Genomic DNA, 27,730 nt, shown 5'->3' on the forward strand with positions numbered 1-27,730 from the left:
CTTTTTAGAGTAGATTAAAATGTGGGTACTTTTACTTTAACTTGAGTACATTTGTAATGAAAAATCTGTACTTTTACTTCGCTACAATGGGCAACGTTCCTCTCGTTACTTTATTTTAATTCAATACTGTAAATGTTAAGAAATGCGTAGTTTATTCCATGTCTCTTTTTTCATGAACGATGCCCTATTCACAAATTAATCACTCGTTTGAGTCGATTCTGTTCAAAGACTTGATCAAACAAGTTGGTAAAGATGTCTAAATTGATTCGCGAATCAGTTTGAATGATTTGTTCAGTTCCAGCACGCGCTGAATCATTTGAAGCGGTTTCTCACTCGGAGCGTTGGATGAAGTGGCAGTGGACCTACAATCAATTAAAAGCAAATCTGCAAATGCATACAGTTGTTTGCCAGCGATGAAGACCTTTATTAGTTGAGCTGCGTATGCTGTCTGTGAACAATTCCACAGGTAGGCCTATCGATTTCATTTGATTTTACTTCATGATACAGCCAATAGCCGACATTTTATAACCAAACAGATTATTACGTCACTATAACAAAAGTATGTAGTATTTCTTTACCGTTTTTATGGGCATATATCTTAATTTATACATTAATTTATACATATACTATTGCGCAATGGCGGCGCCAGCGACCTGTTCGTCTTGAAAATGAACGCTTTGCGTTGACACAGTTAACCAGTTTACACGTGCGACGCGCCTGCTGAAATATACATTTGATTACATTTTGGAGAACAGACCGAAGAAGATCCGTCAATGTGTATTTGATCATTGTTTGTGTCAAGTTCAGATATGAGCGCGAGCACATGTAAAGAGTTTTCTCTCTTCTTTAAAATGTAACGTTAGCTGTATACGTTATTAATATAGTAACGATACATTCGGGTTTACAGATGCTAGAAATAATGCTTGTTTCTTCTATGTTTGTTTGTTGCAAAGATATCTAATTATGATAATAAATTAAATATCTATTTAAATAATAAACATTAAATATGCTATTGTGTGTGTGTGTGTGTGTGTATATATATATATATATATATATATATATATATATATATATATATAATAAAAGTAACTAGTAACGAGCTACTTGAGTAAGATTTTTATTGGATACTTTTTTACTTTTACTCAAGTAACTATTAGGATTGTTACTTTCACTTTTACTTTGAGTAAATATTTCTATAAGTACTTGTACTTTTACTTGAGTACAGTTTTTGGATACTCTACCCACCTCTGTTAACTGCAAACATTTAATATATAATAGTGTAATAATTAAAAACATGACTTTAACTCAAATCTTTGCAGCTTGTCTAAGTTAACAATAGCACATGTGTTGAAGTACTTAACAAACAGCTTATCACTGCATCGGAAGCAACAAAGTTTTTGCCTTTCAATAAAGCAACATGCAGCATAACATCAGTGTTTTTCAGCTCATCATTGACTGAAGCACAGGCTCTACTCTTCAGCATAATGGTAACCCCCAAAATGATTTAGTTAAACTAAAAGATCTCTACTATATCAAAACACAAAACAGTACAATTCAAAATGCACTCTCCTTATCAGTTATTGACTTTGCATAATCTTTTTCTATTAACTTTCACTAATATTTCAGTGAAATGAACTTGTTTTGCATAGTAAATCTGACTGTTACGTTTGATAGAATATTACTGTTTTTTTTTCCCTTCATTTTACGGTAATCTACTGTCAGCAGGGTTGGCAGTAAATTGCTGTTTTTGTACAGTTTGTTGCCATAAATTAATTTACAGTATATTACTGTTTTTCATTGATTTTACGGTAATCTACTGCAGCTGTGGTTGCCAGTAAATTGCTGGGGTTTTTTTTACAGTATGTTGCCATAAATTAATTAACAGTTGATTACTGTTAAATTACGTTTCACTCTGGGGGTTTTTCCATCTTACACCTTTAACCCTTTTAACCCCACAGCAAAATATTCAGTTTTCAATGAACACTTCTACAGTATGTGTCTACTAGAGATTGACCGATATATCGATTTACCGATATTTTCCCCGATATTTAAAGGGCATATTGCAGGTTAGAGCTTCAGTGATTCAATGTATAGAAAAATAATGTAGGAACTAGATTTTAAACTACACATATAAATACGCTACTTAGGCTTCTGGAGTCATTTTTTGTAAGAAAATGTTACTTCCGCAAGTAAAAAAGTGGCGTAACGGGAGGGAGTGCGGTCAATATAAATATTAAACAATAGGAAAACAATGGATCGCAATGACAGTTCGGACGCTGGGGAAATTGTAAATGTTTATTCATACTTGTATAACAGACCACAGCCATAATTAGCTTGCTATGCGGCCAAGAGAGCAGGGACAGGCCAGGATTAGACGGAATAACAGTCAGAGGAGACAAATTGAGTTGTGGTGTGAGGAGAACCAGGGCAGAGACCAGTGTTAGCTTATAGATATACACGTTAGCTAACAATATGTAACACTGTGCTCAGATCACAATATTGTACAGATTATTATCATGTATCAGGCAACAGCAAAGCTAGTATTGGACATCTAGGATTATTGATTACTAACAACAAAAACTAATAAACTTTGATCAGGCATAGCCTATGTCACACTCATTAATATCTGTCCACACTAACATTACGCAATATAGCGGTTTCTCATCACGACTGATTTGGTAGTTAGCAAATGTAAAAAAACAAAAAACAAAACAACAACAACAACCAGACTTACGGTGCACAATTCAAGTTTTCATTGAACTGCATCTCTAATGGATCCGTGACAATCTCCAGCCGGCGGATGAACAGACAGTAGTGTTGTTGAATGTGTTTCATGTTATCCTGGCTTTATTCATTAATTCTGTGTTATGTTTATTCTGTGCCCATTCACTGATAGTGTGAGGATGTATATGACGTCATGAGTATGTAGTTGAGTGAACTTGAATGTACATACATTGCATGAATGAAATTGGAGTATTTACATTACCAGCACATAATTCAAAACTGTTTTGTTTGAGTGTGAGACTGTATGCATTTGTGTACATAATTTGTATTCATCAGTGTTGAAACTGATTCACTTAAAAACAGCGAAGAAGCATCGCGTGTATAAGTTTATTCATTTTAATATCATCATTTACAGTAGTATTACAATATACTCCATCATATCGCCGGGATGATAATCCTCTGGTCTATAATGAACGTGTTTTTCGAAGCAGATGCAGAAGTGAAGTCCCGTCTCTTCACCTGTACATGGAAAATAGCACCGTCCTTTTTCTTGTTAGTAAACCTCTGGACTCGATGTCCTGACAGGCTGGAGTTTGTGCAACCTCCACAAACACAATAGTTAACCATGACGATGATAAATTAAAATGCAAAAACTACTGAAAACACAGATTCACGACCGCTGTTACTGAATACCAACCTACTCAGCGAACGACTCCCTCTTGTGACATAAAATGACGCAACGTTGAAAAAAAATGTGTTTTTTACAGAGACCGTCACTTTATCTACTAAATTTGTGCCCTTATGTCTTGCAAAACATTTTAAAATCCTGCAGTACCTGTTTATATGGTATTTTCGTACAAGGTTATATATTTATCTCGATTTTTTTTACCTGCAATATGCACTTTAAGCATTTTACCATAATTGGATATCGGTTTTGTAATATCGGATTTACCGATAAACGCCGCGCATCTTGTGGGTGCGCGCAGGATCGCCATTACAGGGCATCTGAGGGGAGACGAGACAATGGTGTGCACAGGTAAAGTATACTTACCTGCTTTGCTGTAATTAGTAAACTTTATTTAACATACAGTAATAGCCTTTAATGCACAAATTAGATGTGTTAGGGTACATAAATGCCTAAAATGTAGCTAGTTTATGCAGCTTGTCTTTAAGAAATGGAGACAAGCTCAAGGAGTCACGTAAGATAATCCGTCAAAATGTAACTTTGCATGAATTAAATAATACAGCCATGAATGAGCACATGTTGGAAATAAAAGCGCTGAATTTAATTCTCTCTCTGTTGTCTATGCTCATCATTAATCTCGTGAAGTCCTCTGCATTTTGCTCTATACTCAGCGGGTGGATGCTCGGCCACCGCATGTAACTTTTAACAAGATTCACTTGTTTAAAACACCATAATTATATAACCATTTACTATTATAACCATTAATTCACTAATAAACATCCAAGTAAATGCAACTTTATGAAAATTAATTATTTATTATCTCCGCGAGCGATCACAGTTTAAGTATAGTTCTGTGTAAATGCATAGATAAACAGCAATTGGTCAGCAGATATTTCATAATCTAGAATGACAAAAACATTATTAATAATTCTGATATACCAGTTGAGAAATGCAATAAAATATGATGTTTTGTTTGTTATATTCCAATATTCCAGAGAAATATTATTCAGTTATTTAACATTATCCAGCAAATTATTCTTCACTCTTTAGCCTATTAAACAGCTTATAAATGTACTAAAACTAGTTTAAAATGAAGTATTACATCTCTGCAAAGTTGATATGGCTCCTGTCTTTAATTTATTTTCTCTGTTTGAAAACATTAGACATTCTACATTTATTTTGATTATTGTTAACATAAGTGTTGCTGCTGATGCTTTTTATAAATAAAATTAGTTTGGTATATGAAGATTACAATTAACTAAATTTATTGGTGTATAAATAAGATTTGTTTTGTTTACTATGCAAGGAGGGAGTGATTGTTATAAATAAAATGGTTTGTTCAGTTCAGTGGTGTTGTAATTGTGTTATAAACAGAAGTATAACAGTAAATAAATATCGGTTCTGCATATCGGTTATCGGGCACATAAACAACTGATCAGCATCGATATCGGTTCTAAAAAATCAATATTGATTGATCACTAGTGTCTACACAGAGTGTTAGAGAAACACTGAAGCAGTGTTAAACTTAATGAGATAATTAAGTGATTAAGTGATTGAGCATTAGTGATGAACACCTGCTGTTAACAAGCAGAATCACTGACTTCAACAGACTTCAGCTACAGCCTTAGATGAAATCGACTGAAGATAAAAGACTTTAAATCTCTCAAGATCTGATTAAACAACAAAAACAGCATTACCAGCTTCACTTATTATTAACCAGATTTAATTAATTTCTGTCAGATGTCTACAGAAGTTCTTATTGAGAATTAACAGAGCTTCAGAGATTGTTTTATTGTTTCGTTTGACTGTACCATGATGGAGGTCAGTGTTTGCTTTAGTTAGACTCTTGACCCTTGACTTTTTAACATTTTTTTTTTTTTTTTTTGGCTGCTGTAATGCATGGTTCACTAAACTCGTCCAGTGTCAGTACTGTGATACTACAGCTTAAAATCTAACAGTGCAAAGCAATCAGTTAAGAAGAATTTTTAAACTCATTTACAAAAAATGTTTGAACTATGGTATTGTTTAGATAAGCAGAGACATCAAGAATCAGCGTATGAATCTCAACAACGGTGACAATCAACAAAAAAGATAAAAGATCAACTCTGAACATTATAAAACATTCCCAGAACGTTCAGGGACGGTCACGATGTGGAGTTCTTTTAAGGTTTGGGGACCGGTGGACCTATTTGGTGGACCTTCAGGGAACATTCAGGACATTCTGGGAATATTAAGGGGACTATTACTATAGGACGTTCTATTAACTTCCCAAATGTCCTCTCTGTAACGTTCTCGCGCAACCATAAAATAACCAAAATAGAACGTCCCCCTAAACTCATATCAGGAATGTTATTAAATGACCAACAGAGGACCATGTGGGAACGTTCTGTTAATGTCCCAAATATCCTCATTGTAACGTTCTTATGTGACCATAAAATTAACCAAATGGGAATGTCCCCCTAAAATCATTTAAGTAACCTTGAACTGCAGCACTTTACCAAAAGAGGATGTTTTATGTCCCAAATGTTCTGTAAAGGTTCAGAATTTTTGTCACCTTTAGAAAACTTTAAGGCAAAGTTGCGCAAGGTCCTGAGAATGTCGCCTTCTACGTGTGTGTTTTATACATTTGCTTTAGATGGGCTCTTGATTCTTGATATTTTAACATTAGATTTTCTCTGGCTGCTTTAACTGAGTTTTCGAAACATGTTTGTTATAGTAAAAAACACAAGAGAAATTCTGATCAGATGAATTGGGTTGTTTAGTGCTGATGATTCACTGATTGTCACCAGAGTCTAAACCAGGGGTGTCCAATCCTGCTCCTGGAGGGCCACTGTCCTGAAGAGTTTAGCTCCAACCTTAATTAAACACACCTGAACCAGCTAATCAAGGTTTTACTACAGGCTAGAAACTTCTAGGCAGGTGTGCTGAGGCAAGTTGGAGCTAAATTCTGCAGGACAGTGGCCCTTCAGGACCGAGTTTGGACACCCCTGGTCTAAACTATGTGTATTAAATCTTAGTTGTTGTTTTTTTTTTTTTAATTCATTATATTGGACAGAGTTTTGAATGCTGTCTTTTAGACTCACATGGACATCATGAATCAGCATATGATCCTCAACAATGGTAACACTAAACAAAAATCTTTTTTGTGACTTTAGTAGCTTGTTTTGTGATGTTCAGAGTTGATCTGTTTATCTGAAAATTTTGTCACCATTGTTGAGGATCATACACAGAATCTTGATTCTGTGTGAATCTATGTGATGCTGTCTGAATAATTTCTGCATAATGATAAAAACTTTCAAAATATCAAAGCAGACAGGATTTTATGCATTATCATAGCACTACCACAACATGAAAGAAAATACAATATTCAGAAATCAGTGAATAAAGCCACTGTATGATGATAAAATCATCAACCAGTAACCAAATCAATTTGCTCAGATTTTATAACAAATGCTTTAGAAACACAGTTACAACAATTGGAGAAAAAATAAAGTCAAAATGTCAAGGGTCAGGAGCCCAACTAAAGTAAGCGCTTACCTCCATAACGGTGACATTTTTAAATTTTGATAAAACATCAACACCTCATTAAGAAGATTTGTATGAAAGAAACAAAGTCAGAGAGGTTTGTAATAAGTGAATATGCAGATATCTAGAGAGATCTGTTAGTGTTTAATGTTATCTGAGTTTTGTGAGGTTACCATTGTGCTGGAGAGTAGAGCCTGTTCTTCAGTCAGTGATGATCCAGAAACACTGATGTTCTTCTGCTTTATTTAAAGACAGTAACTGTGTATTTGCTGATGCAGTGATACAGCAGTTACGTTAGCTCATGCATGTGCTGTTGTTTTTGTAAGACATTTAAGAAAAATTAGTTTTTGTTTGAACAGCCAATTTTGTTAATCAGTTTAGCTCTAATTTTCAATTCAATTTTTGACAAGGGCAGCAGGGACATTCTGAGAACATTTCCAAATAAAGTATGGTTCCCTAAACGTTCGGAGAACATCTTGAATGTTCCCTGAATGTCCACCAAATAACGTCCCCAAACCTTAAAAGAACTCCACATCGTGACCGTCTCTGATCATACTGGGAACGTTTCTAGGCAGTGTCCTTAACACCAGTGGGGACGTTCTGAGAATGTTCTGGGAATGTAAAATGTCTTTAAAATGCGGAGAACTGAAACCATTCAGCTGTGTGCAAGTTCAATATCATTTGCGATTTAGAGATTTCAAATCTGAAAGAGAGGCGTACGCTTGTTTTCTGTGTGTACGTTTATTCTTTGAATCACATGTACGTGCATCTGAGAAATGATCGTAAGATCAAATTTAGGACGGTTTCTGCGCAACATTTCATAAATGAGGCCCAGGATCATTACAACGTTTAATCTATGAACAGCCATATTCATATTACGACTGATCAAAGTAGAACATACTGGGATTTTAGCCAGGCAGTTTTGTGACCTTGAGTTAAACGACTGTACGTTAAGATAACCAGTTCATCTCCCAGTGACATGAGATGTCTGTCTGACGTGTTGCCTGTGCTTCAGTCTGCTGAAGTGATCAGAAGGTGAGACCTTGCACAGCACTTAGCTCACAGGAAGCAGTTGTTAAAGGGAGGACGTCCTCAACTGATGTGAGGTTTATCTCTGCTAACACGACCGCTTGAAACACTATCACTCTAAAGCGAGAGAAACAGAGAGAAAAAGAGTGATGAAAACCCTCATTATATCATGGAGCGTGCAGGTCACCTGTCACGTGTCAGACATCCTGCTGGCGTTGTAAAATCTGCCTGATAGCCTATTAGTTCTGCTGTTATTTGTTGGGGGATTTACATAAATATGTAATTCTTACAGGATAGTGTTTCACAAAGTCCTCAACAAAGGGTACTGTGCAACTAATTAGGTCTAATTTTTCATTGTTGCTGTTATGGAAACAAAGGGCCATGATGAAGAGGGGTGTGTGTGTGTGTGTGTGTGTGTGTGTGTGTGTGTGTGTTGCTTGATGATGTCCAGTCATTTCATTTATTCTCATTACAGTTGATGCCAGACTGTTTCCTTAACTGATTCAGGGTCAGTGATTGAACTAGCTGGGCTTCATGCATGCACATGCACGCACACACACACACACACACACACACACACACACACACACACACACACACACACACACACACACACACACACACACACGCACACAGTGCAAAACAATGGAACACAGTTAGAGCATACCCTATAGAAGGAAAAAAAACAGGAAGAATTAGGTAATGGTTTTTGCAGGTGGACATGACTCAAACAAGTCATATATGTCATGGAAGAGTGAAGAAGAGGAAGTGGATGTCAATGCATTAACAATGTCAAAGAGAGAATCATCAGGAAGAGTCTAGATACACTATCACATAATCTTAAATTAAAGATTATGCAGTTTTTTTGAATCAAGGTTTAAGATCATTATACAAAAATTCACATTATGAATTGACAGTAGAATGAGGAAGGAAAATAATGTATAAAGGGAACAGGACCAATAAATGACTAGCCAGACTCAAACTCGCATTACCCATGATCACGTACAGCTCCACATGTCGGCACATACACTAACTGCTAGGCCACCGCTTCAGAAAATGTACAAAATATAATAAATATTTTATTTATATGTTTTATATTTTCAAATGTCAAATTTCAGAGAGACATCAATGCTCAACAATAAAGAAGTATTTTTGTTGACCTTTGCAAGGCATTGCAAACATTGGAGCACCCCAGAGGTGTCCACTCCTGTTCCTGGAGATCTACCTTCCTGCAAAGTTCAGCTCCAACACTGATCAAACACAACAGAACTAAGGGTGGTTCTCAATCAGCTCCCCTGCAAACAAGCCTGCATAGGCCCTTTATGGGCCCACTTAGGGCTAGCGTAAAGGCCCCCAGCAGGCTGCCAGCGCAGGGCCCATGAGAATTTGCTCATTGGCAAAACTTTGGCCCCTTAGAGCTGGCCCTGCATGGGTAGCCCTCACTAGGCCCACACTATTAATCTACAACAATACATCTGACAGCAAAGGGTGCCAAACATTTACCATTAATGAATATAACAGTTAAATATTCTTAAAAAGAAATGGTCAGTGACTGACAGAAGCATCTACCAAAAAAAAGTAAATTGTAGATCTCCTTTAACAATTAGTTAGAATCAGTACACTTGCATGAGCTGATATAACTAGTGCTTCATCAGCAACTATATGGTTATTGCCTTTAAATAAAGCAATATGCAGTATAATATCAGTGTTTCTGGGCTTATCACTGACTGAAGCACAGGATCTACTTTCCAGCAAATTGGTAACCTCAAAAAACTCAGACAACAGAAACAGAACATTGAACACTCTAGATCTCAGCATCTTCACTTATTACAATCCAGTATTGGCTTTATTTATTTAATTCAAAGCTTCTTATTAAGTTAACTGAGGTTTAGATGTTTTATTAAAAATAATAAAGTTTGAAGTCACCGTTATAGAGGTAAGCATTTGCTTTAGTTGGGCTCTTGACCCTTGACTTCTTAGCTTTATTTATTTTTTATTTTTTTGGTTGTTGTAGTTGTGTGTTTCTGAAGTACATTTTGTTAGTCTCATAGCATAATTGCCCAGATCATATTTCAAAGGCAGATATCACAATTTGGCCACAAAATGACTTAGGCAATTATGTTATGAGGCTAACGATTTGATAATTTCGTATGGCAAAGTTTTTGTAAAGCTGCAAAACTGGAAACATATTCAGAGATCAGACTCTGGATAAAACCAATGAATCAGGCCGTTATGTGATGATTGAATCATCAATAAGTAATCCAGTTCAATAAACCAGAATTTGTCTTGCAATTTTCACTATAACAAACGTGCTTCAAAAACACACAGTTAGCAGCCAGAAAAAAACTTATGCTGAAAAGTCAAGGGTCAGGAGCCCAACTAATGTAAACACTCCATAACGGTGAATTCAAACTTTATTATTTTCAATAAAACATCAACATCTAAAAGTTTTGTGTGAAAGAAATAGTCATACTAGACTGTAATAAGTGAAGATGCTGAGATCTAGACAGATCTGTTAGTGTTTAAAGGGATCCCCTGGTGTTCAGACTTGTATGGCTTAATATAACATAAATTATGTCTCTTACTAAAATATGTAGCAGAAAACACATGAAAGATTTACGTTATTTAAAAAAATCCATATTTGGACAATGGGCGCCGCCATTTTGTTTGCGTTCTATGTCGATGACGTCAAATGGTTGCACTCTGTCAGCTACTTGCATTACTCTATGGCTATTTTTACCGCAACACAACTCTGAATATAATATATGATGCCATATTGTGCAGATTTTGGTTGTAATTTTCAGTCGATGAGCCACAAGAGAAGCGATGTAAGTCTTTACTGCTTTACTAGCGATAAGAGGAGAAAAGAATGGGAAGTTGTGAAGTATGTGGCACTGGAGATGGATATAAATCCGATCACTCAAACCACTTCAGGAGGTGGTCTGGGACACATTCCAGTCAAAACAGAACAGGTATAAATCTAAAGGCCTTTGCGACATTAAATTGCGACGATCTTGAGTTTTCACTGAAGGGCGTCTCCGTAGCGGCCTGCCAAAGTTCGATGTTTCTCCATGAAACAGGAAATTGTTGTAACTTGTGTATACAATGTCCAACCTGCCACAAATTTAACATGATTCATTAGAGTCCTGACCTGAAGACATCTACAATGCAATATTCAGTTACAGTCATAACACCACCTGCGGGCAACAGGAAATGACATGTTTTACACTGTGATTAACTCCTCATAATCAGATCAACATAATATTTGGTCAGTCTAATCTTAAAGGTCCCAAATAATGCCCATTTTTTAAGATTTTTTTAATTTAAGTCTCATGTGTCCCCAGAATGTGCCCCCTCTTACGATCACAGTTCCTGCCTCAATCGGATTCTCTGCCAAATATTAACAATACATCTGCTTGGTTTTGATAATCATCTATATCGTGAACACTCTCACTGATAGCATAGTTCTTCTTTCATCGTTAAAGTTTATTATTTCCACGCGTTATATCAGCTATATCAGTTTAAACTTCTGATCGTTTTTAGAGCGCACTTACCTGAAGCACACACACACAGACAGCTAACTTCTCTTTCACATTTTTTGTTTTATTTAAACTGTCAAATACACACAAGTTTCTGTCAAAAACACAATTCACATAAACAGTAAGTTATGTCTTTGAACGTAATTAGCAGGCAACCCCGCTAGAAATTTTACATTCTCAGAATGTCCCCACTGGTGTTAAGGACATTGTCTAGAAACGTTCGCAGTATGTTCAGAGACGGTCACGATGTGGAGTTCTTTTACGTTTTGGGGGACGTTATTTGGTGGACCTTCAGGGAACTTTAAATATGTTCTCTGAACGTTTTAGGGAACCATATTTTATTTGGAAATGTTCTCAGGACATCCCTACTGCCCTTATCAAAAAATGTATTGAAATGAATTGAAAACAAAAGTGGTTGTTCAAACAAAGACTAAATTTTGCATCAGCAAATACATAGTTACACACATACAAATACACAGCACAATGGTAACCTCACAAAACTCAGATAACAGAAACGACATTAAACACTAACAGATCTCTCTAGATATCTGCATCTTCACTTATTACAAACGACTCTGACTTTTCTTTCATACAAATCTTCTTAATGAGGTGTTGATGTTTTATCAAAATTTATAAATGTCACCGTTATGGAGGTAAGCGCTTAGCGCTTACTTTAGTTGGGCTCCTGACTTTTGACTTTACTTTTTCGCCAATTGTTGTGTGTTTCTGAAGCATTGGTAAAAAAAATTGTGAGAAAACAAATCCGATCTGAAATAAGTTTGGTTGTTCATGGTTTATGATTGTTTTCATCATACAGTGGCTTTATTCACTGATCTCTGAATAGTGTAATTCTTTCATGTTGTAGTGCTATGATAATGCATAAAATCCTGTCCTGCTTCAATATTTTGAAAGTTTTTTTTTTCATAGTGCAGAAATTATTCAGACAACATAAAGATCATTCACACAGACATCAAGATTCTGTGTATGATCCTCAACAACGGTGACAAAAGTTTTCAGATAAACAGATCAACTTTTGTGAGCATCACAAAACAAGCTACTAAAGTCACAAAAAAGATTTTTGTTTGTCATCATTGTTGAGGTTCATACGCTGATTCATGATGTCTGTGTGAGTCTAAAAGACTCTGCTCAAAATTCAGTATCAGTATAAAATTCAGTATCAAAATTCATGTCAGTATAATGAACAAAAAACAAAATTTACATTAAAAAAAGAAAAAACTAACTGTTAATATAATCACAGTTTAGACTTCAGTGATGATCAGTGAATCAGAATAGTCCATGATGATCATTAACACTAAATAGCCAAATTAATCTGATCAGAATCTGATCATTTTATGCTATAACAAGCATATTTTGAGTTAAAGCAGTCAGAGAAAATCTAGTGTTAAAGTGTCAAGAATCAAGAGCCCATCTAAAGCAAACACTCACCTCCATAATGGTGACTTCAAACTTTATTATTTTCTATAAAACACCCACGTAGAAGGCGACGTTCTCAGGACCTTGCGCAACTTTGCCTAAAAGTTCTCTAAAAGTGACAAAAATTCTGACATTTTACAGAACATTACCCAGCCAACATAGTATGGTGGGGCCCAGATGGGTGTCACCTGGGCTGCCTAACTTGGGCCCAGACATTTTTGTCCACGGTTTCCATGGAGGCCCCACATGGGTTAGCCCAGATGAAATGAACACTGCTCAGTGTGCACACTACAGGCTGTTAAATGTAACACAGAAACATGCTGGAGTTAATGAGATAATTAGGTGATAATGAGCAGAATCGCTGAAGGACAGAAAAACAACTATGACTTACTTCAACCACAACCTTCGATGAAATCAACTGAAGATAAAAGACATTAAATCATTCAAGATCTGATTAAACAACTCCACAAACAGCATTACCAGCTTCACTTATTACTAATCAGATTGACTTTATTTCTGACATACATCTACAAAAATTGTTATTGAGAATTACCGGAGGTTTAGATGTTGATGATTTGTTGAAAATACGTTTGGTTTGATGTCACCGTGATCGAGGTCAGCGCTTACTTCAGTTAGGCAGTTTGCCTCTTAACTACAACTTTTAATTTTTTCTTTGGCTGTTTGTTATGGCAAGAAAAACAAGGGACAATGTGGTCAGCTGCTAAATGATCTAAATATAGTCATCATTTAGTGGCTTAATTCACTGGTCTAATGACTGAGCTTTTTATGAGCAAAATGTGATTAACTTTGTGTTGGATCTTTTCTTGAATACAGCAATAAAAATGTTTTAATCAGAAAACTTGAAAAACACATTGTTCACTAAACACTTCAAACCTCCTGCAAGGTTCACTTACACAGGCATCAAGAATCAGCATATGATTCTCAACAATGGATGTCTGTGTGTGAATAAATCTTGCAGGTGTTTTAAAGGATTTAATGTACATTGTATTTTTCAGATTTATTCTTCTGCTCTGATTTTTGTAACTTACAACTTAGTTGTTCTGGAGAAGATCCAGCACAAAATTCATATATTTTTTTCATATAAAGCCCAGTCATTAGATCAGTGAACAAAACCATAACATGATGACAATTAGATTCATATCACTGAACAGCTAAACATATTGACTCTTGCTTTTCTTGCCATAACAAACAGCAAGAGCAGCCAAAGAAACATTATTACTAAAACAGTCAAGAGTCAAACTGCTTAACTGAAGTAAGCGCTGACCTCGATCACGGTGACAACAAAACAAACTTATTTTCAACAAATCATCAACATCTAAACCTCTGGTAATTCTCAATAACAACTTTTGTAGATGTATGTCAGAAATAAAGTCAATCTGGTTAGTAATAAGTGAAGCTGGTAATGCTGTTTGTGGAGATGTTTAATCAGATCTTGAGTGATTTAATGTCTTTTATATTCAGTTGATTTCATCGAAGGCTGTGGCTGAAGTTGTAGTTCTTGTTGTTTCTCTGTCCTTCAGCGATTCTTCTCATTATCACCTAATTATCTCATTAACTCCAGTATGTTTCTGTGTTACATTTAACAGCCTGTAGTGTGCACACTGAGCAGTGTTCATTTAATCTGGGCTAACCCATGTGGGGCCTCCATGGAAACCATGGACAAAAATGTCTGGGCCCCAGTTAGGCAGCCCAGGTGACACCCATCTGGACCCCACCATGCTATGTTGGCTGGGTAGGGACATAAAACGTCCTCTTTTGGTAATAAAAGTGCTGCAGTTTAAGGTTCCTTATATGACTTTAGGAGGACGTTCCATTTTGGTAAATTTTATGGTCACATAAGAATATTACAAAGAGAATATTTGGGACATTAACAGAACGTTCCCACATGGTCCTCTGTTTGTCATTTAATAACATTCCTGACGAACCTTAAAAGAACTCCACATCACGGCCGTCTCTGAACGTTCTGGGAACGTTACTAGACAACGTCTTTAACACCAGTGGGGACGTTCTGAGAATGTTCTGGGAACAAGGTTTGGGGAACGTTATTTGGTGGACCTTCAGGGAACATTCAGGACGTTCTGGGAATGTTTAGGGGACTATTACTATAGGACGTTCCGTTAACTTCCTAAATGTCCTCTTTGTAACGTTCTCACTTGACCATAAAATAACCAAAATAGAACGTCCCCCTAAACTCATTTCGGGAACGTTATTAAATTACCAACAGAGGACCGTGTCAGGACGTTCTGTTAATGTCCCAAATATCCTATTTGTAACCTTCTTTTTTGACCATAAAATAACCAAAATGGAATGTCCCCCTAAAGTCATATAAGGAACCTTAAACTGCAGCACATTCATTACCAAAAGAGGACATTTTAGGAATGTCCCGAACATTCTGTAAAGGTTAGAATTTTCGTCACCTTTAGAGAACTTTTAGGGAATGTTGTGCAAGGTCCTGAGAACGTTGCCTTCTACGTGGGAATGTTCCAGAAATCATATGTGTATATTAGTTCTGTGTTGCCCTTCAAAAATAAAACTAATCCACTGCGTTCAGCGGCTCAGATGTCAATAAATGAAGACTGTTATGTTCACTCTTACATCCAACAACAAAACATCCCAGCTAACAGAATTTTGTTATAAGAACGTTCTCTAAATATTCAGTGTTGGTTCTGGGAACGTTAAAAGTTAAAAGTGTCCAGTTTTCTTGACGTTATAGGAATGTTTTTATAAGGTATAACGTTCCTCAAATGTTCTTTCAACTTAATTTTGATCTAAAATTCAACATTGTAGGAACGTTGATTTGTAACATTCCAAGAACATGAAAATGTTCAGTTTCCTTAATGTTAGTAGAATGTTCAAGAGCTCAACTAAAGTTCTTTAGAGAGAGGAATTATTTTTCCTATTTTTACCCTGAATAGTATTGACTGAGCTTTATTTTGGCACTAAACAAGTCTGTTTCATACTGGACGCCGGAGGGCGCTCTTGAGCAGATACTCCAAATACTCCAAATATACGCGATATAACAAAGCGCTGTTCCAGGAGGGCATCATGCAATACATGGTTTATATGTTCTTTTCTTCAAGCCTTCTCGGGTATTTCCGTACTAATAAAGTATATTTATAATCCAATGCTAATCAAAACGCTATTTCAAACACTCAACTGACGTTAGGAGTAAAAACACATTAAATGTGCCCTAGACAGTGATACAAATGATATTTTTCACATTGGTTGAGTTTGATACAGCATTTCCATTTCTTAAGTTAACAATTAAAGAAAAAAAGCAGTTGCATAAACCACTTTAATGCAGTTGTTTGTCTGTCATTAAAACAGACATGCTGACTTTTTTTTGTCAGTGCAGAAAGGTTTTCTGAAAATATACAATTACTGATAAAGAATCAACGCTACAATAATCACGGCTCAAGAGCTCAACTAAAGCAACCACCAACCTCCATGATGGTGACCTCAAACTAAACATCTAAACTTCTGTTAATTCTCAGTAAGAGCTTCTGTAGACTTGTGACAGAAATAAAGTCAGTCTGGTTAGTAATAAGTGAAGCTGGTAATGCTGTTTGTGGAGTTGTTTAATCAGATCTTCAGAGATTTAATGTCTTTTATATTCAGTTCATCTAAGGCTGTGGCTGAAGAAAGTTGTAGTTTGTGTTCTTATTTCTCTTTCTTTCAGTGCTTCAGAGCAGGTGTTTGAATGATTGAATCAATGAATTGATGTTTCAGGAACATCATACTAACCTTTAAATAACATTCTATTAACATTAAGGAAACTGGACAATTTATGTTCTTGAAATGTTACAAATCAACGTTCCTAGAATGTTGAATTTTAGATCAAAATTAAGTTGAAAGATGTTTCAGGAACATCATACTAACCTTTAAATAACATTCTACTAACATTAAGGAAACTGAACATTTTCATGTTCTTGGAATGTTATGAATCAACGTTCCAACAAAGTTGAATTTTAGATCAAAATTAAGTTGAAAGAATGTTTCAGGAACATCATACTAACCTTTAAATAACATTCTACTAACATTAAGGAAACTGAACATTTTCATGTTCTTGGAATATTACGAATCAACGTTCCAACAAAGTTGAATTTTAGATCAAAATTAAGTTGAAAGAACGTTTGAGGAACGTTATACCTTATAAAAACGTTCCTATAACGTCAAGAAAACTGGACGCTTTTAACGTTCCCAGAACCAACACTGAATATTTAGAGAACGTTCTTATAACAAAATTCTGTTAGCTGGGATCTCAATTACTTACCAGACATTGTTGTCGCTACAGCTGCTCGACCGCGGAGAAAATGGTGGACAGTGTACAACTCGCTGAGGGCGGAAACCATGGTAATACAGGACTGTCAATCAGTGGCTGTGGGGGGGACATGAGTAATGTGATGTCACATTACTCAGAGAATCAAAACGGCTTGTCTAATAAGACTGCTTTGGTTTAATGGGATTAAAAGAAAAGGAGTGGGTGGATTTTTATCATTGTGGGGTGGTTGTGTTCACACACTGCTAACACACATTTATATCCAAACACCTTGTAAAAGTGGATTTAGCATAATAGGTGACCTTTAAGGCCTTAGCGATGATAAACTGCAAAGATCTTGAGTTTTCACTGAAGGGCGTGTTCGTGGCGGCCTGACAAAGTCTGATGTTTCGCCATGAAGAAGGAAACTGTTGTAACTCAGGCATACAATGTCCGCTCTGCTTCAAACTTCACATGTGTGATAAGATTTCTGGTTTGAAGACATCTCTATGCCAATATTCAGTTAGTCATAGCGCCACCTGCTGACAACAGGAGATAGCATGCTTTGCACAATAATTCACTCCCAGTGAACACATTTAAATATACTATGAAGTGCCAAAAATACTAAAAACATGTTAAATCTTGCAACACTTGGCACTTAACACTAAGTGCTAATGTTTGCGATTAACACCACAAAACAGGAAGTTGTTGTAAATCAGGCAAACAATGTCCAGTCTGCCCCAAAATTCACGTTTGATAATAGTCCTGGCCTGAAGACATCAACAAGGCAATATTCAGTTATAGTCAAAGCAGACAGCAGGAAGTGTGGCACATCAAAATGACACATTTTTCATATATTTCCGCGCTTAAATGAATGTCGCCCACTGTTCACTGTTTTCCTAAGGCCTCCGGGTGGTGGTGGTCCTGGGTGCGACGGCCCTTTCATCGCTACTTGCAGCTTTAGTTACAGATTATTTTTTGCAATTTTACATACATCCGTATGTAATTTAAGAAAGTCAATTTTACAGTAATTTTTCTGTATAAAAAATGTGAATTACTGTAATTTATCATTAATTTTTATTTCTTCTGTGCAATTATAAATGGAAGGTCTTATTGAATTTCACATGAAATTTTAAAAAGCAGCCAAACAGAGAAACGAAAGTGGGCTGCCCACACAAAACCTGCATGAGCCCAAAGTTACAAAAGTTGCTCTGGGCCCGAACAGGCTGGCCCATCATGGGCTGAATGTGGGCAGTCCGCTAATGTGGGCAGTTCACTGTTTAGGTTTGGTCCTTAGTGCCCTTACCAGTGCCCGAATTCATATGCACGATATACTGATTCACGACATCGTAAACTAGGAAGCTGATTGAGACGAACCCTAAGATTTTCAGGAACACTTGAAAATTACAGACAGGTGTGTTGGACCAGGGTTAGATCTGAACTCTGCAGGTATGTAGATATCCAGGAACAGGATCAGTCACCCCTGTAGTACCCTGTACATTTATAATAACTTCACAAGGAAGCATAAGTTAAATTCATATACAGGTCAAACTTTTTCACTGGCCCTAACAAAAAATATTTGTTGAGCCCTTGACATTATTTAAAAAAAAAAGATAAACAGTTACGGCATAAATATTATAGATGAAAAAGTTAAATAAAGCAATAAGCCTAGTGAAGCTTTGGTTTACAGTGATTTTAGAACAGCTAAACCACTGCTTCACAGCGCTTATCGATTTTATAAAACAATTTTACTACCTATACATGGCAAGGTGTCATAAAATAAACACACAGCAACAAAAATGTAATAATTTATTGATAACAGATAATTCTTCCGCCAAGCAATGTCAAACAAAATGGTTGCAAGCACACTGATGTAATAAGGTTGCAGATGTGTGTATAGAGTACTTTCCAACAGCTTAGAACACAGCTCAGCCAATCATAATCAAGGACTGGAACTATTCGTTTTATAAATGATTTAAAAATACTGTAATAAAATGTTGTGCTGAATGTGATGACCATAAAGCTAATTTTTCCTCTTGCACATGGGCTGAAATCTATCTTCACGTCACCTGTGACATGAGCTAATGAGTGATGTATTGTGATGATTTCCCAGTGTGAGAGGGTGACGGCTGTGGTGACGTGGGTCAGCTTCCTGTTTAAAACTGTGCCGTCTCTCCCTGTCACTGAGCTTCAAGCAGGCCACATGAACCCTGTCTCCTGTCAGTGTGAGGAGATGACAGGCCCAGCATTCATCATGATTAGGCCTAATTAATAAAGCCTGCAGTGATCATAAAGAGAGATCCAGGCACAGAGTTTAATCTATCCTTTACTAAAAGCACAGCCTGACAGCCACAGCCGATTTACGTCAGGTATGTGTGCGCATACGTGTATGTGCGCTGTATAGTGGATATATATACGAGAATATGTCACTATATGGGCTCTTTAGCTTGTGATTGAGAGTCCTTGAGCAGGTATCCGCATGCATGCGTGCATATTTGTGTGTGCGTGCATCTGTATGTATATGTGTGTCGTCCCCCGTCCCCTCTTCGTCTGCTGGATATTGACAGTCTTGACAGCACGTTGATTATCAGACCCACAGGAAGCTGAGGCCTGTCGGCCATCAGGTAGCTGTGTGAGAGACGAGTCTCCCTTCAGAGTGATGAGACAATCGGGGGAGAGAGAGAATGCGTGCAGGAGAGAGAGGGGGGTGGGAGGGAGGTTAAGGGTTGTCATGGCCATCATCATGACAATAAGCTGTCTGGTGTGAAAGAGACAGGCAGGTCTAGGATCAGGATCAGATTAACGATCACACTGACCTCCAGCCGGGCTGCAAGTGAAACAGGACACATTTAAACTCCACACACTGAGAGTTTACATCATTAGATGGCCCTGCACTGCCTCAAATCAGGCTCAAGAAACACAGATATTCTTTCACGCTGTGCTGTTTTCATATTAATTAGAGCTAATGTTTACAGTATGCTTTCTGTCTTCACTTTAATGAACCTTCTATAACGGATAATGGCGAAAGGGATACAGGTACATAGGATTTACTAGGGTTCACTAAAAAAACAACGCTATCTCACGACCAATTCGTACGTATTTTACAAGGTGGCTAAACCCCAGTGACGGGTAGGTTTAGGGGTGGGGTTAGGGGTAGGTCATTCGTACAAATTCATGCGAATTAGCCACCGCGTAAAATACGTATGAATTGCTGTGAGATCGGGTTGAAGAAATGTACCACTTGTTTACAGTGCACTCTGTGGAATGTTAAAGTGACTATATGAAAGAATTAACAATTCCCACGACTTATACATCAGCACGTTGTACTAATTCGTTCCCTCGTTTTAAGTAAATCGTGTGCACAATATAATCCCCCCCCCCCCTGATTTACTAAATCATTGCCACCATGTAATAATTCGTTTGCTTGTTTTAGTTAAATCAAAATGAGTGAACAAATTAGTACAACATGGCCATGATTTACTAAATCAAGGGACCGAATTAATAAGTTGTGGAAACTAATTCTTAATTCTTGGCCACATTTTATCTAAAATTATAGAATGGATTCTTTATTTTTGGCTATGATTTGTCAGCATGTCGTGCAGGGCTCTGTAAGGATGTGACGTTTATGCTTGCTCTCGAGAGCCTCTCTTTCGTTCTATGAACAAATACAAATAAACAAAACTTGAACATGAGCATGAACCTATATATAAACATGAACTTAACAACAACAACAGGTTTCATAAACAAAGCTAGACAAGATACAATGGAACATGAGGGCTATGCAAGACTAATGAAAAACACGTGTGAACAATCAAGACGATCAACCAATCAGAACCTTACACATAAGACAAGAGGCTTGTTCGACTTGGAGCAGTCATGCAGACCTATAACAACCCAGATACAACACATACTTGCGAATAACATGCCTTACCTTAACACAAGCCTGGGGTCAGCTTCCTTGCTGTTTGAGTTAAAGGTGCCATCGAATGGAAAATTGAATTTACCTCGGCATAGTTGAATAACAAGAGTTCAGTACATGGAAAAGACATACAGTGAGTTTCAAACTCCATTGCTTCCTCCTTCTTATATAAATCTCATTTGTTTAAAAGACCTCTGAAGAACAGGCGAATCTCAAGATAACACCGACTGTTACGTACAAGTCGGGATCATTAATATGTACGCCCCCAATATTTGCATATGCTAGCTCATGTTCAAGGCATTACACAAGCCAGTATTAACATCTGGATCTGTGCACAGCTGAATCAACAGACTAGGTAAGCAAGCAAGGACAACAGCGAAAAATGACAGATGGAGCAATAATAACTGACATGATCCATGATTACATGATATTTTTAGTGATATTTGTAAATTGTCTTTCTAAATGTTTCGTTAGCATGTTGCTAATGTACTGTTAAATGTGGTTAAAGTTACCATCGTTTCTTACCGTATTCACGGAGACAAGAGCCGTCACTATTTTCATTTTTAAACACTTGCAGTCTGTATAATTCATAAACACAACTTCATTCTTTATAAATCTCTCCAACAGCGTGTAATGTTAGCTGTTGGCTACGGAGTATAGCCGCAAACTCATTCAGAATCAAATGTAAACATCCAAATAAATACTATACTCACATGATCTGATGTATGCATGCAGCATGCATGACGAACACTTTGTAAAGATCCATTTCGAGGGTTATAATAGCTGTGTGAACTTTGTTTATGCTGTTTAAGGCAAGCCTGAGCTCCGGGGGCAGGGAGCGTGAGGAATTAAAGGGGCCGCAGCCTGAATCGGTGCATAGTTAATGATGCCCCAAAATAGGAAGTTAAAAAAATTAATTTAAAAAAAATCTATAGGGTATTTTGAGCTGAAACTTCACAGACACATTCAGGGGACACCTTAGACTTATATTACATCTTGTAAAAAAACGTTCGATGGCACCTTTAACATGTACTAAACATGAGTGGAATATGCACTGCAGTGCCCCCACACCTTGATGCTCATGACAAGAATAGCATAGTTATCTTTATTGAAGTGAATTAGGTTTAAATCGCAGTCATGCATGAATGAATGAATGATATTTTTGTAATTTTACACATAATAATCCACAATGATCACATACACTAAACTGAAATTGCACATCAAAGTAACACATTGTCAATATTTTTTGAGACCCCCCACAATTTCACAAATCACGTTTTCAGGGGAGTCCATGTCTTATTTAAATCCCCCGAGCTCCCCCGTAGTTCGCACCCTGACAGTAGGTATTGTATATTACACTGCTGTCACTTTAATACACAGATCTAAAATACACATTTGATTTCTTTACTCACTGTTTGTGCTCACAGATATAACCAACTGCTTTTATGGGAACTTTGTGTGTTTTTGACATAACTCTGTGTGTATTTGACAGTTTAAGTGCAATAACACATGAAAGATAAATTATTTTAATACTCACACGCCATCTGACTTCCAGCCCTCTGTGCTTGGGCTTCGGATGTGTATGCTTAGAAAACCATATATCATAAGTTTAGACTGATATGGCTTTAAAACACATGCTAATAATCATGATGATGAAGAACTGCAATGTCACATGAGCATGATCGCAATAGAGATGATAATCAAAACCAAACAGATGTTTTGTTAGTTTTTGGTACACTGTAAAAAAATCCCCTGTAAATTTACGATAAAAAAATGTCAGCTGTGATTGCCAGAACTTTTCCGTAAAAAATACAGTAGCAACGTTTTAGGTTTTACGGGACAGCATTTTACTGACAGCAGTTTACTGTGTATTTTATAGTTATAACCATATAATTTAAAGGTTTATATTATAATAATTACAGTTCATAACTGTTTATTTTACACACTGTAAAAAAAAAAAAAAAAATCTGTTGAATTTACGGTAAAAAAAACTTATTTCATTAACTGATATAATGTTAATTTACCAACCTACTGAAGTACTAATACCTGTTTTGTACCCATGTAATACACTGACAACCACCAAACACAGTGGAGTCACATGATGAAAACTAAGAAGAAACAGAGTTATTTCAAAGAAAATACATCAAATGTGAAGTGTCACACAGGGAATTGTGGGAATGTCAATTTATGGTTTTTCACTGTAAATTATACAATGACTTGTTATTTTTTTACTTCCAAAAACTGTAAATTTAATGTTCAGATCTATTGCAGTTATTCACCGTACATAGTACAGAAACTTTCTGTAAACCAATTAAAGGCACAGTGTTTTTTCGCCGCTAGGGGTCGCTAAACTCTTCAAAACAATAACAAAGGCGTAAATTGATGACGCAGTGAAAGAGCTTGGACTCATGGAACTTGTCATCATTCCGCTGGATCTAATAATATTTATGGCGAAATAATGTTTATGGATGAGTGAATACATTCATGTTTTTTAACATGACTGTGGTATGAAGCAGGGCGTGGCCGAGAATTGGGGGCGCGATTGCTAATAAGAGACAGATATCAGTGCAACACGCGAGGACATTTCATTTCATTCATCTCATAATGTGCAAGAGCAGCGTCGAGCTCTGTCAAGTCAAAGTTGTCGCGAAGCTCTCACCATCTCGAAAACGCCACACCGATATTGTTCCTCATTTTTATTACTCCTTTTGTCCCAAAGTTTGCTTGCCATGGTCCACAACAACAGAGTGCCGCTAGATGTTACACAGCTGTCTGCGTCTATTGCCATTGTTACTATGCAGTACAAGGAAACCAAGGATAACGCAGATATTACGTCATTGACAGGTGACAAGTGACAAGGGAGTGACGGGCACTATTTAAAATTGTGAATTTACAAATTCTTGGAAACATTTAGGATAATGTAAGTATACAGCTGAACGAAATATATAACACTGTGCAAGTGGTTTTTGGATATTTTAATATAAAAATCTTACATATTGTGCCTTTAACAGTTTTTCACCATAGCATTTTTACAGTCTTTTACTGTTAAAATCACAATAAGTTTTTACAGTGAGTGTAGAGTATCCAAGGCACACAATGTATAGGCTCCGCCCTCTTCTGAAAAGCAGGGTGGGGAGCAGCAGCTCATTTGCATTTAAAGATGCATGCACAAAAAAGCATGTTTTATTTGTAGTGGAAAAATATGGCTACCGTGTATCAAAGTTTGAGAGATGAGATCTAGCACAAAAAGTTACTCATGTTTAACAAAAAGTGTTACTACCATCCCGAAAGCCATATTGTACGGCTACTCATGTGATATTACTTATATATAGGGGAGACCATGGATGGTAGTAACACTATTTGTTTGAGCATCAGTAACTTTTTGTGCTTGATCTAATCTCTCAGACTTTGATACATGGTAGCCTTTGATACAAAAGAGGGTTTTTAAAGACATTCTGTTGTTGTTTCTTATTTATTCTCTCACTTGTGCCGTCAAACTGTTGTATAAAAGCAATATCACATGAGTAGCTGTGCAAAATGGCTGTATACCAGTTGCCTGGCAAGGCCAGACTGATATATCTTCTACAAGATATATTAGTCTGGTCAGTCCGCCCTCCGTCGCGATTCGAGTCAACTCCAAACCGTACCGTGCAATCAGATTCGTTTATTTATACTCTAGTGCGGCGAAAGTCCCTTCAATATCAACAAAGATTGCGCACGCGAGACCCGAGAGTTTGTTCTATTCAGCCGTGAATTCAGTTTTAAATGAACAAAAACACATTAATTATTTACTTTTTGCTGTTGACTCTCTTGTCGCTTTGCTAACGGCATATCAGCCCTTCTCTGATTGGTTTACTCCACTTCCTGTTTGCTCGGATTTGCTCCGCCCTAGAAATCGAATTGATTCAATGGCCAACCAGACTCATCCGCTGGTACAGTGGTGAGGCTGGATTTTCCAGGCAAGTATACCAGCACTCTGTGATTACCTACGAGTGTGATATTGCTTATATATATAAATATATATATACAGTACAGTCCAAAAGTTTGGAACCACTAAGATTTTTAATGTTTTTAAAAGAAGTTTCGTCTGCTCACAAAGGCTACATTTATTTAATTAAAAATACAGTAAAAACAGTAATATTGTGAAATATTATTACAATTTAAAATAACTGTTTTCTATTTGAATATATTTCACAAAGTCATTTATTCCTGTGATGGCAAAGCTGAATTTTCAGCATCGTTACTCCAGTCTTCAGTGTCACATGATCCTTCAGAAATCATTCTAATATGCTGATCTGCTGCTCAAGAAACATTTAATGTGTACAATTGTACAAAATATTTGTGTACAATATTTTTTTTCAGGATTATTTGATGAATAGAAATTTCAAAAGAACAGTGTTTATCTGAAATCTAATCTTTTGTAACATTATAAATGTCTTTACTTTTGATTGATTTAATGCATCCTTGCTGAATAAAATTATTCATTTCTTTAATTTCTTAAAAAAAAAAAAAAAAAAAAAAAATTCTTACTGACCCCAAACTTTTGAACGGTGAACGTGTATAATGCTACAGAAGCTTTGTATTTCAGATAAATGCTGTTCTTTTGAACTTTCTATTCATCAAGGAATCCTGAAAAAAAAGTACACTGAACTGTTTTCAACATTGAAAATAATCATAAATGTTTATTGAGCAGCAGATCAGCATATTAGAATGATTTCTGAAGGATCATGTGACACTGAAGACTGGAGTAACGATGCTGAAAATTCAGCTTTGCATCACAGGAATAAATTACTTTGTCAAATATATTTAAATAGTACACAGTTATTTTAAATTGTAATAATATTTCACAATATTACTGTTTTTTACTGTATTTTTAATTAAATAAATGTAGCCTTGGTGAGCAGACGAAACTTCTTTTAAAAACATTAAAAATCTTAGTGGTTCCAAACTTTTGGACTGTACTGTGTATATATATATATATATATATATAGACTAAAATGTGTTGCCATTCCTGCTGTCCTGTCCGGTATAGGCCTCTATACCCTCATAGCCTAGTGTACTATTTGAGGGGACATTCATTTGTAGAAGTGTCCAAAACCATAGTGGACATTAGCAAGCACACTCATTCAATCCCATAATGAATAAACATCAATAACAAGTGTAGAGAACTGCTAGAGAACACCCATGCACTGTAAGCGTCACACTGAATAAATTCACACGTCTTACCAGAGGATGGCGTCCGTAACACTTCCGCTGCACTCAGTGTCTGAATTCGCTTACTTATTATATTAGTGGAATAATGTAGGGAAGAGTGAATGAGGGTATAGGGGTTATTTCGGATTACAGCCATAGTGTAGTGTGACCATGCCATTAGTTTCAAGATGGTGGTTCCAGTTCCATTATTCTGTCTCCCTCACTCTTACCCTTTCACTTTCTCTTTATCTTTCATCTTTTCACTGTCTCTCACATTGGCTAATCACCAGTGCTAACATGATAATGCCATAACTCAGTTTCTGTCCAATCATGTGCAGAGCACTGTGATGAGAAGCAGTTGAGCTGATGATCAGAGGAGGGGTAAAGGATGGTCTGAGCTGTGTTAATCAGCAAAGTGCTGAAACCAAGAGTTAAAGATTTTGTGTCAAATGGTCTTGTACTCACAACCCATCCAAGGATCATGTATCAACCTTATCAGAGTCCTTCTCCAGGATCACATTTTATCCTTGACGTCCAAGTATAAATACACGCATAAAAAGGTACAAAAGCTGTCACTGGGGTGGTATCCTTTCATAAGGAACTAGGAAGTAGGATTCCTTGTACCAGAAACAAGACAACATCTGCTGCATTGTATGTTTTTCCCCCTTTTTTTTTATGATACACAACATTTATTCACAGTGCACTTAAACCCTTGGCACAAAGATGTGTGGTTTGATGGATTAATCAAAGTGAAACAATGAGCTGATGTTTGATTGGCTGCTGTTACAGAGGAATCTAATTATGATTGGCTGCTGATATCAGTTTAACAGAGAAAGGCAGGCATTCTGTAATCATCCTCACAGCTGGTCAGCACTTCTTTATCTCCAAGTGTCTGTTAGTCTCTGTCCCTCACTGTCTCGCTCTTCTCTTCTCTCTGTTCCGCTGAAGGGTATCAGTCGATATTCCCCTGTTCCTCTCACTCTCTCTCTCTTTCCCTCCATGTCTCTTAGAGCAGGACCCCAGATGAATGATTGCCTGGGCTGAAAGTACATGTTTCTCAAGGACCTCTGATGGGCAGCGGATAATAAAAATGATGTCGCGGCAAGAGGAAGTGTTCTCTTGGCCCCTCCCCTCTCATAATCACAGTCCTCCCGGGCCATTATCCCACCCACCAGCACCGCCAAGCAAACTGCCAGGGAGAGCAGCACTCCAGCCGTGCAGTAATGTTTTGAAGAGTGCGTTTGCAACAGGTCAGGGTGGAGTTTGAATGTATGACGAAGAGTGAATTTGTGTGGTGTGTTTTTCCAGATACATATAGTCTTATTATATTTCATCCAAGCAGAAATGAAAATTATGAACTGCAGTTCAATGTGTAAGATAAAAATAATTTGATTCTCTTAAAA

At 36.7% G+C, this 27,730-nt stretch overlaps 1 long non-coding RNA gene across 1 annotated transcript; it reads left to right on the plus strand.

The window, feature by feature from the left end:
* Positions 1 to 261: 261 nt before the first annotated feature.
* On the plus strand, positions 262 to 27,730 carry LOC125265164. Its single transcript, XR_007184221.1, has 2 exons — positions 262 to 466; positions 27,338 to 27,730. It is a non-coding gene; the product is annotated as an uncharacterized LOC125265164 (long non-coding RNA).

Source organism: Megalobrama amblycephala, linkage group LG3 (assembly GCF_018812025.1).
Source record: "Megalobrama amblycephala isolate DHTTF-2021 linkage group LG3, ASM1881202v1, whole genome shotgun sequence".
NCBI lineage: Eukaryota > Metazoa > Chordata > Actinopteri > Cypriniformes > Xenocyprididae > Megalobrama > Megalobrama amblycephala.